Raw genomic sequence first — 8,288 nt, forward strand, 5'->3', positions numbered from 1 at the left:
TCCACATTCTTGAAATGAGACTACCTTACAGAGACATTGTAGGGATTAATTGAGTGAAACTCACTTAAAGCGTTTAGCACATCACCCAGGACATTTTAAGTTATCCATAAATGTCAGTTATTGTTGTACAAATCCCAATTCTCACTCACTTGCTGAGTCACTTTTGAAAAGTTAATTCCCTTTTCTTCATCCCTGTTTCCTTGTCTACAGAAAGGAGACAATAAAGTGGTACCAAACTCAACTGTCATATGGGAAAATGGAATTAATATTAGCAAAGTGCTTCACACAGTGTATGCATTTAATAAATATTTTATTGTTATGATGTGTTTCTGTTAAGGAGGAGGCCCTTAGCTCCAGGTTGGGCAGGGGGAAGCAAGGATGTTAGTTCAGCCTGAGGGTCTCCATTCCCATCAGCAGAGACTGGGGTCTCCAGGGAAAGATCAGACACTAGTTCAGTGAGCAGGGAACTCTGCACTCATGTCAGTGTTGGGCAAATGGTTAAGGCAGTGGGATCCAAAGTAAAAACTTCAAAAATAGGCCTCAGAGGTCCAGAGAAGGAGGTGTGTGGGAAAGTGTAGATGTGAGATCCATCCATGGCATTGTAGAATGAGACCTCACCACTCTCATAGTCCAGGAAAATGCCCTCTCTTTGAGGAGGGTTGGCAATTGTCAGGTTGGTCATGGGGTCAGTGAAAGCATGATAGTCATTTCCGTGAGACAGCTCCATAGTCCAGAATCCATTCTGGGGGTTTATACGAACAACAATTTTCCTCTCCACATTCTCCCTACACACCCCAAGAAACCACTGTTTCCTGTCTCTCACCTCCACCTCCCAGAAATGTCTCCCTGATGTGAAGCTCTTGCAGCCAAGCACAGAGTAAAAGTGATAAAATCTCTTAGGATTGTCTGGTACATTCTGTGGTGCATCTGCCAGCTTCAGGTTCCTCTGGTCCTCAGAAACAAGGAGTTTGGGGTTTGCTGTGTCCGGATCAAGAATCACATCCGCTGCAGAAAATTTGGGGATAGACCATGGGGTCAGCCACTGTTCCTAGACCACAGAGCCTTAGACTCCAAGACCTGGGTCTGGCTGAGGAGGTCCAAGTCCACAGTATAGTGTCCCCAGTCAGGCCTGAATGTAACCCTCTCAGCAATAGCAAACAAAAGGCTCAGGGGTCTTGCAATCAGAGGATAGGAGTGCTGAGGGTCAGGGGCTGCCTCCCTCGACGTTTCAAGCTGGCTCCGTCCTTCCATCTCTTTTCTTACTTTCCCCCACAAAATCAGTTTACCCACCTGTACTTTATAGTCATATAGATTTACATTTCAATCCTTGCTTTACCACTCATGAGCTGAGTGACTTTTCCACTTCTATAGTCTCTTTTTCCATAGACACAAGCTATACAATGTCTTTCAGCCTCAATTTCCGTTTCTGGAAAATGAGGACAAAAATCCTAATCTCTAGGTTAGAAAAATACAACACAAGTTTTATATGTAGCCTGGGGACGGGCATGGAGAAGGAACCTGATAATATAATAGCTCCATGACTGTCCTGTGCTAGAGGCCATGTTGGGAACTTTCTTTGCTCCCAGATCCACTCTCCACCTTTCTCTACCTTCTTCTGGGCCCCAGGAATCTATCCCCTATGGACAATATCACTGGGATCCCTTGCCTCTTGTTACCTGTTGGATTTAGCCAATGGAAGTTACTAGCTGAAGATTGGAAGGAGAAAGAAAAGAGAAGCACAGCATTTATTTCCCCCACTTGCTCCCTGCCAACATCAGATGATGATGCTCTCACAAAGGCATGACTCCTCTCAGGCAGCCCAGTCCTTGAGCTAATGCTTCCTCTGGGCTCCAGGAACTCCTCCCTCTCCCTATTCCTTCAAGCCTAGGGGTGGTGAACATCTCCCCACTATTGTGAGCCCTGGGACACTTCACACTACCTTGTTGATTTCCCTTAATCTCACTCCCATCTCTGTAAAGTATTCATTTTTTAAACCTTTTTCAACCAGTCAGTTTGAACGTGCCATCTCTTTCCTGTTGGTTTTTGAACAAAACACATTCATCACCTCATGTAGTTTTTACCTCAGCCTTCACATAATAGAGATCATGATCATCATTTAAAACTGAAGAAGCTAAACTTTAGAAACCTTAAGTAACTTTTGGACACACAGCAGCAGGAGGTGGCATAAAAAGCTTGAGAAAAACAAAGATATTTTCGCATTGCCCTCTCTGCTTGGTCATTCCACATCCTCACTTCCCCTGCAGTATTGGTTCACTCTCCCTGAGCGAAAGAGTCCCTCAGCTCTACCCTTTATGCCTCTTCCTTCCCAGGAAGATCTGTGGAAGCCCAAGTGAGCAATCCTCTCTCATTCTCTGGGCCCTCAGCAGGAAGGCCCTGGAGATGGTCTAAGCTTTGAGACCAGGACCTCAAATCACACACCCAGAACTCTCCCAGTCCTGAGGACTTTTCTTCCCAGAATCTTGAGAGTTGGAGAATAAAAAGGGAATATGGTCCCTCAGGTTGTTGTCCTAGGGAACATACAGTGATTCACTCACCAGCTTGGTAGAGGGCTATCTTCCATTCTGGAAGGCAGGAGACACAGATAAGGAAAGAGCATTATTTCTGTTCTTCCTCCCACCCATTCTCCTTACTAAGCCTTTTCTCTCTCTCTTTCTTCAGTCTCTTCCAATGTGTAGCTTCCTTCCTCTACAGCTCTGCTGGATCAGGCACACAACCTCTCAAAAACAGTGGATTTCATTCCCTCCATCATGATGCAGCTGCAGTTGACATGGTCAGGCTTTGCTAGGCTGTGGGCATGTGTGCCAGCAGGGTGATGGGTGGCTGAAAATGCCCAGATGTTTTATCTGGAAGGGAAAAGCAGGGGTGATATTCACCACAGAAAATGAGCCTCTGGGCTAGATCTTCAGTATTTTTACTGATAATGCCAATGGGTCACACATCAGAGAAAAGATTTAAATGCTTCATACACATGTGTCAGGAAACTCAGAGAGCATCAGAGTCACTCACCAGCATAGTCCTGAGCCTTCTCTCCACCTACAATGGAAGAATGATAGAGATGTCACCTGAAACATGCATTTCTGTCATGTCCTTTCTCTTGTTTTACATCCATGTAACTGTTCTTTTTGACCCTCACCCCCACCCTTCCTATCTTCTCCCTCTGCCTTTTCAATTCTCTCCTCCCCTCACCTCCTTTGTACCATGTCTGAGAACATCAATTGCACACTGATGATACCACAGGCACCATGTAAGTGCTTTCCCAGCTGAGACCTGACAGATCTATACTGTATGTATCTGTGCTCCCATACCTGGGTGTAGGTGTCAGTGTGTGTACACCTATATGTGTGTGTGTACTACAATCTATCTGTCTCAAGCTGTATTATATTCTGCCTACCTCTGAAAAGAATGTGGCAACTTAATGGTGAAATTTCAGATAATAACTTATTTAAAAGCAATTCTCATAAATCTATGACAACTGAGCCACTATGGCCCCTCATTCTTTTAAGAGATAGTTTTCTCTCTCCTTCTTCTCTGAGTTTCTGATTCTTTTAAATCTTACAGTCTTTGTTTTCTTCTCAGCAGCCTGTAGATTATGTAAACAACTAGTGAGTTTCCCAGCAGAGGGAAGGCACTTCATCTATGGAGATCCTTTCAAGTTCACCCCTGGATATTCCTTGGTGCCTTGCTGGGCTGAGGAGTATGTAGGCCCCTCCTGTAAACAGATTGAAGGCTCTTTTATCCATTAAAAATCATGACTCCCCCTGCTTCCTCCCAATCAACCACCCTTCTTTCTTTCCCTTGGGAAATGGATCCTGGACATTTCTCAGCCTGGACAGAGTTAGGAGTGAGGAAATAGACTGGGAAATATCCCAGCAGAGAGTCTCAGATGAGAATTCAGAGAAAATGTCAGAGCCATTCATGAGCCATGTACTGGATCTTTCTCCACTCTGCAATGGAAGAACCATGAAGGGTTATTAAGATGCTTAAAGCAGCAATACTCAGAGATGCATTGGTCCCTGGAGCAATAGGAACTTACTGAGTTCATGCTGGAGCTCCTCTGTAAAATAAGCAGGAGAAAAAAATTACTGGTATGGGATGGATCATGGAGGAACTTGGCAAATAAACCTTACAAATGACCCAGTGCAGGGGTGGGTGCATGGGATTGGGAGGGGTTGAGGCCTTTGGGGGCACCTCCCCTCAGCTGGTGCCTTAGGTTTCCTCCCCTAAGCCTGTGCCTTGAGCTCCCACACTGGTCTGATACCTCTTGCCTTTCCTTCCAGATCCTTTTCCATTTGTTCTCTCTCTTTCTCCTTCTGCTGTAGCCACAAGAAGTAACCCATCCCTGCAAGTATCAGCAGCAAGATGGACAGTGTCCCTGCCAATGCTGTGATCCAGGGCCTGGCCCTCCAGAAGAGGTCTGCAATGGAATGGAGCTTTAGCCTCTCACCCCCAGGGTGGGGATCACAGAGTTGATCTCATGACATTAAATGATCCTTCTCCTACTAAAGTCTCAAGGAAAACTCTTACTATAACAAAATACTATTATTTGTCTTGAACTGTCTGCTTATCACATCTGAATATGAGTTACTTGAACATTAGAATCATATGTTTTTTCTAATTCAATTATTTAAAAGTTTACGTTTAGGGGCTGGCCCTCTGGGCTAGTGGTTAAGTTCCACAAGCTCCACTTCAGCAGCCTGGGGTTTAGTTCCTGGGCGCAGACTTAAACCACTTGTCAGCTGCCATGCTGTGGTGGTGACCCACATAAAAAATAGAGGAACATTGGCACAGCTATTAGAGCAGGGATAACATTACTCAAGCGAAAAGAGGTAGATTGGCAACAGATGTTAGGTCAGGGCAAATCTTCCTTGGCGCAAAAAAAAAAAAAAGTTTACATTTACATGGTTCAAATAACATAAAGATGTAAAAAGTCCTCCCACTGACCTATCCACTACCTTCTCCCTCCCCTCATTTATTAGCCTCTCATTAGTCAGCTTAATATGGTGGTTAAGAATATGAACTTTGGAACTGGAGGGCCTGCATTCAACTTCCGGCTCCTCCACTTGACTGGCAGTGTGATCTTGGACTAATTACTTAACTGCTCTGTCCTGGTGTCCTAATCTGTAACATGGGGTAATGATAGCATATCACTCATAAGGTTAAAGGATTCAATTAATGCTTATAAAGAGTCTGAAACATAGTGAGTGCTATACAAGTGTGTATTAAATTTTTTAAATAAATTCTTCCTTATTATTGTTTACACCAAAGAGAGCATTTTACACAAAGTTTTCTGCATCTGGCTTTTTCTCTTCATTTTGGAGATCCTGCAATATTAGTACAGAGAGGATGTCTGTGTTTTCTTTCCCAGTTGTGCAATATTCCGTTGTGTAAAACTTTTCCATTGATGGACATTTGCACAATTTCTAACTTTTTGCTCCTATAATTAATGCTACAAGAAATAAGCTTTACATGGTTCATATCATACAAATGCAGATATCTCTGTCAGAGGAATTTCCAGAGTGGGTTTTTGGATCAATAAATAAGTAGCTAGGAGAAAATACTGCTATATAGCCCCCAGCAGAACTTTTGTTAATTTACACCAAAAATATTGCAAATTATGCAAATGTCTAAATGTGACTATCTCCCCACAATCCTGCTATCAGAATGGGTGATCTATCACCTTAGATTTCTTTTGTTTTATTTTGTTGCCAAACTCACAAAGTGGAAAATGTTTAATGCACATTTGTCTCTTGGATGAGATGAGATTGGACATTGTCTTATGCGTTATTTCCTTTTCTGTGAACTAATATATGTAGTATTAGTTTATATTTTAAGGCGATTAGCTCTTTTTCTAAGATATGAGTAGTACATGTTTTTTTACCCATTATGTCATTTATCTTTGCTTAAGGGTCTGAGGGATTCTTCCTGGAGGAAAACCTGTATCTTTCCCAAGGGCCTCAGAGAAACAAAGTGGGAAGGCAGTGGAGGCAGATCCTAGTGACCAGCCAGGATGCTTGAGGTGGATTTAGGGCAAGAACTCTGCCTCTGCCCCCGGGTCCCAGGAAGGAATGAGCTCAGAACAAAACCTGGAGCCTCACCTGCAACCTTCAGCTCCACCATGGCATTTTCATGGAAGTTTTCATCTTGGAAATAACACTGGTACTTTCCGCTGTCAGAGGCTCTGATGTCATAAATTCGGAGAGTAGCCTTCCCTTCAGTGATGCCATCTCTTAAAAGTGAAGTTCTCCCTCGATACTCTGCCATCTGTTGGTCTTCTACTTCCTTCCCATTTACATACTTGTATACTACCTCCCTAAGGCTGGATCTCACCCACATCATATCCATGGTCTCCGCACTCATCTTTGGGGACAGATGACAGGGAAGATCAGCATATTCTCCCATGAGGGCCAGGATGGGCCCAGATGGTCCAACCACAGCAAACTGAGCTGGTCAGTAAAAGGAGAAGCTCCATCAGAGGGAGTTGGGCCATGAGGGTAGTGAGGGTGGCTCTCAGGCAGGGAGAGTGAGGTACAAAAAACCTAGCGAGGAACACGACACCAGCAGAAGAAATTTGTCTTAATGGCATGCGCATCTTCAGTTTGGGATGGGACTTACAGTTGTGAGAAGTTGTCAGAGGTTCAGAATGGGCACTAATAGGTAATTGTCTGCTTCAGATACGTAAAAGCAGAATGTTCCCTACCTGAGCAAGGGATAAGCAGCTGGACCAGGACAATGTAGACAAGAGGGAAGTCTAGGGAACTTGCCATTGTTGTCTGTGCTGCAGATACACCAGAAAGAATCAGGCAGAAACTATGACCTGGACCTGGAAGCAGATGGTGAATTCACATCAGACCTCTATCTCCCCAGGGCCGACTCAGCATGAAATACACAGTGTGGTGACTCGTGATCCTCTTCTGCTAAAATGTCTGCTTGGGAGTCTCTTAACCTTGAGTTCTACAAGGAAAATCACTCATAAAAGTATGTAATGTTAACTGGACTTTTATCATGTAAATATTATGTATGTAGTATTAAATGTACATACATTAACTCTAACTCATCAGGAAATCCTTGACTCTACTCTCAAAATATGTTCAGAATCCTTCCCCTTTCAAACACTTCCCCTGCTACAGCTTGATCCAAGCCTCCACCATCTCATTCTGATTAATGCAGGACCCTCCTCTCTGGGTCCCCTGATTCTACCAGTGTCCCCTACAGTCTATGCTCAACACAATAGCCAGAACATTCCTTGTGTAACATTATGTCACTCTTCTGCTCAGCATCTTCCAGTGGCTCCCATTTCACTCAGAGGAGATGCTGAAGTCCTCACAATGTCCAAGCAGGTGCTCTAGGATCTGCATCTCTTACTTCATCTCCCCTGCTCTGCTTGTCTGCTCCAGCCACTCTGCCCTTCTTGCTCGTCACTGAACAGGACAGGACAGCAGACACCAGCACTGACTCTTCACTCCACCTGGAACCCTATTCTTGCATTTATCCACAAGGCTCACTTCCTACCCTCCCTCAAGACTTTCCTCTAAAATCAGTTCCTCCATGAGACTTTCTCTGACCACAGGATTATGACAAACTGCTCCCATCCACCTGAGCCTTTCTTTTCTCTATTGATTTTTACCATCTCACATATCCCATGTTTACTGTCTGTCTCTACCTGCTGGATTTGACCTCCACAAAGTAAGGATATTGGTCTATTTTGTTTCATAATGTGTGTCAAGCCTGGAGAACAGTGTGCTTCCCATGGAGCCTTCCGTAAATATCTATCAAACGAGGGAATGGGTGAGAGGTAACATATTAACCCAATAATAGTCAGTAGCATTTTACATTTCTTTAGGTGATGAGATCAAGTGGTTGTCATCCAACAGAAAGGGAGGTGGAGAGTTATGGAGACAAGCTATGCCTCCATAACGACCTATTCTTTTTTTCTGGCTTAGAGAGAAGATCCCAGCCTCCTGTGATCCCACTGAGATTTGCTTATATTAATGTATTTATTCCTGTTTTACAATACAGTAGCTGAAGGAGCAAGCATGTCCTGAATATGCATTTAATAGTTTTACAGCTCACGTACTCAGTGCTCTCTTTTCACAATTGTTCTTTGGGGGAGAACCATGCATGGGAAGGAAACTGTTCATTTCCAGTGTTCCTATTTCTGAGTGTTCACCAATACTCCTTGGCAGATGGCCCCTGCACTCACCATCAGTGGATAAGTTCTTGGTTTTAATCTTTCCACTGCTAGAGAAGTGCCTTTTAGAGGCAGAGGT

General features: G+C 43.9%; 1 pseudogene; it reads right to left on the reverse strand.

Annotated features, from left to right (window-relative positions):
* Nucleotides 1–316: 316 nt before the first annotated feature.
* On the reverse strand, nt 317–6,785 carry LOC124234152 (butyrophilin subfamily 3 member A3-like; annotated as a pseudogene).
* Between the last annotated feature and the right edge of the window lie 1,503 nt (nt 6,786–8,288).

This window comes from Equus quagga, unplaced genomic scaffold (genome assembly GCF_021613505.1).
Source record: "Equus quagga isolate Etosha38 unplaced genomic scaffold, UCLA_HA_Equagga_1.0 72115_RagTag, whole genome shotgun sequence".
Lineage (NCBI taxonomy): Eukaryota > Metazoa > Chordata > Mammalia > Perissodactyla > Equidae > Equus > Equus quagga.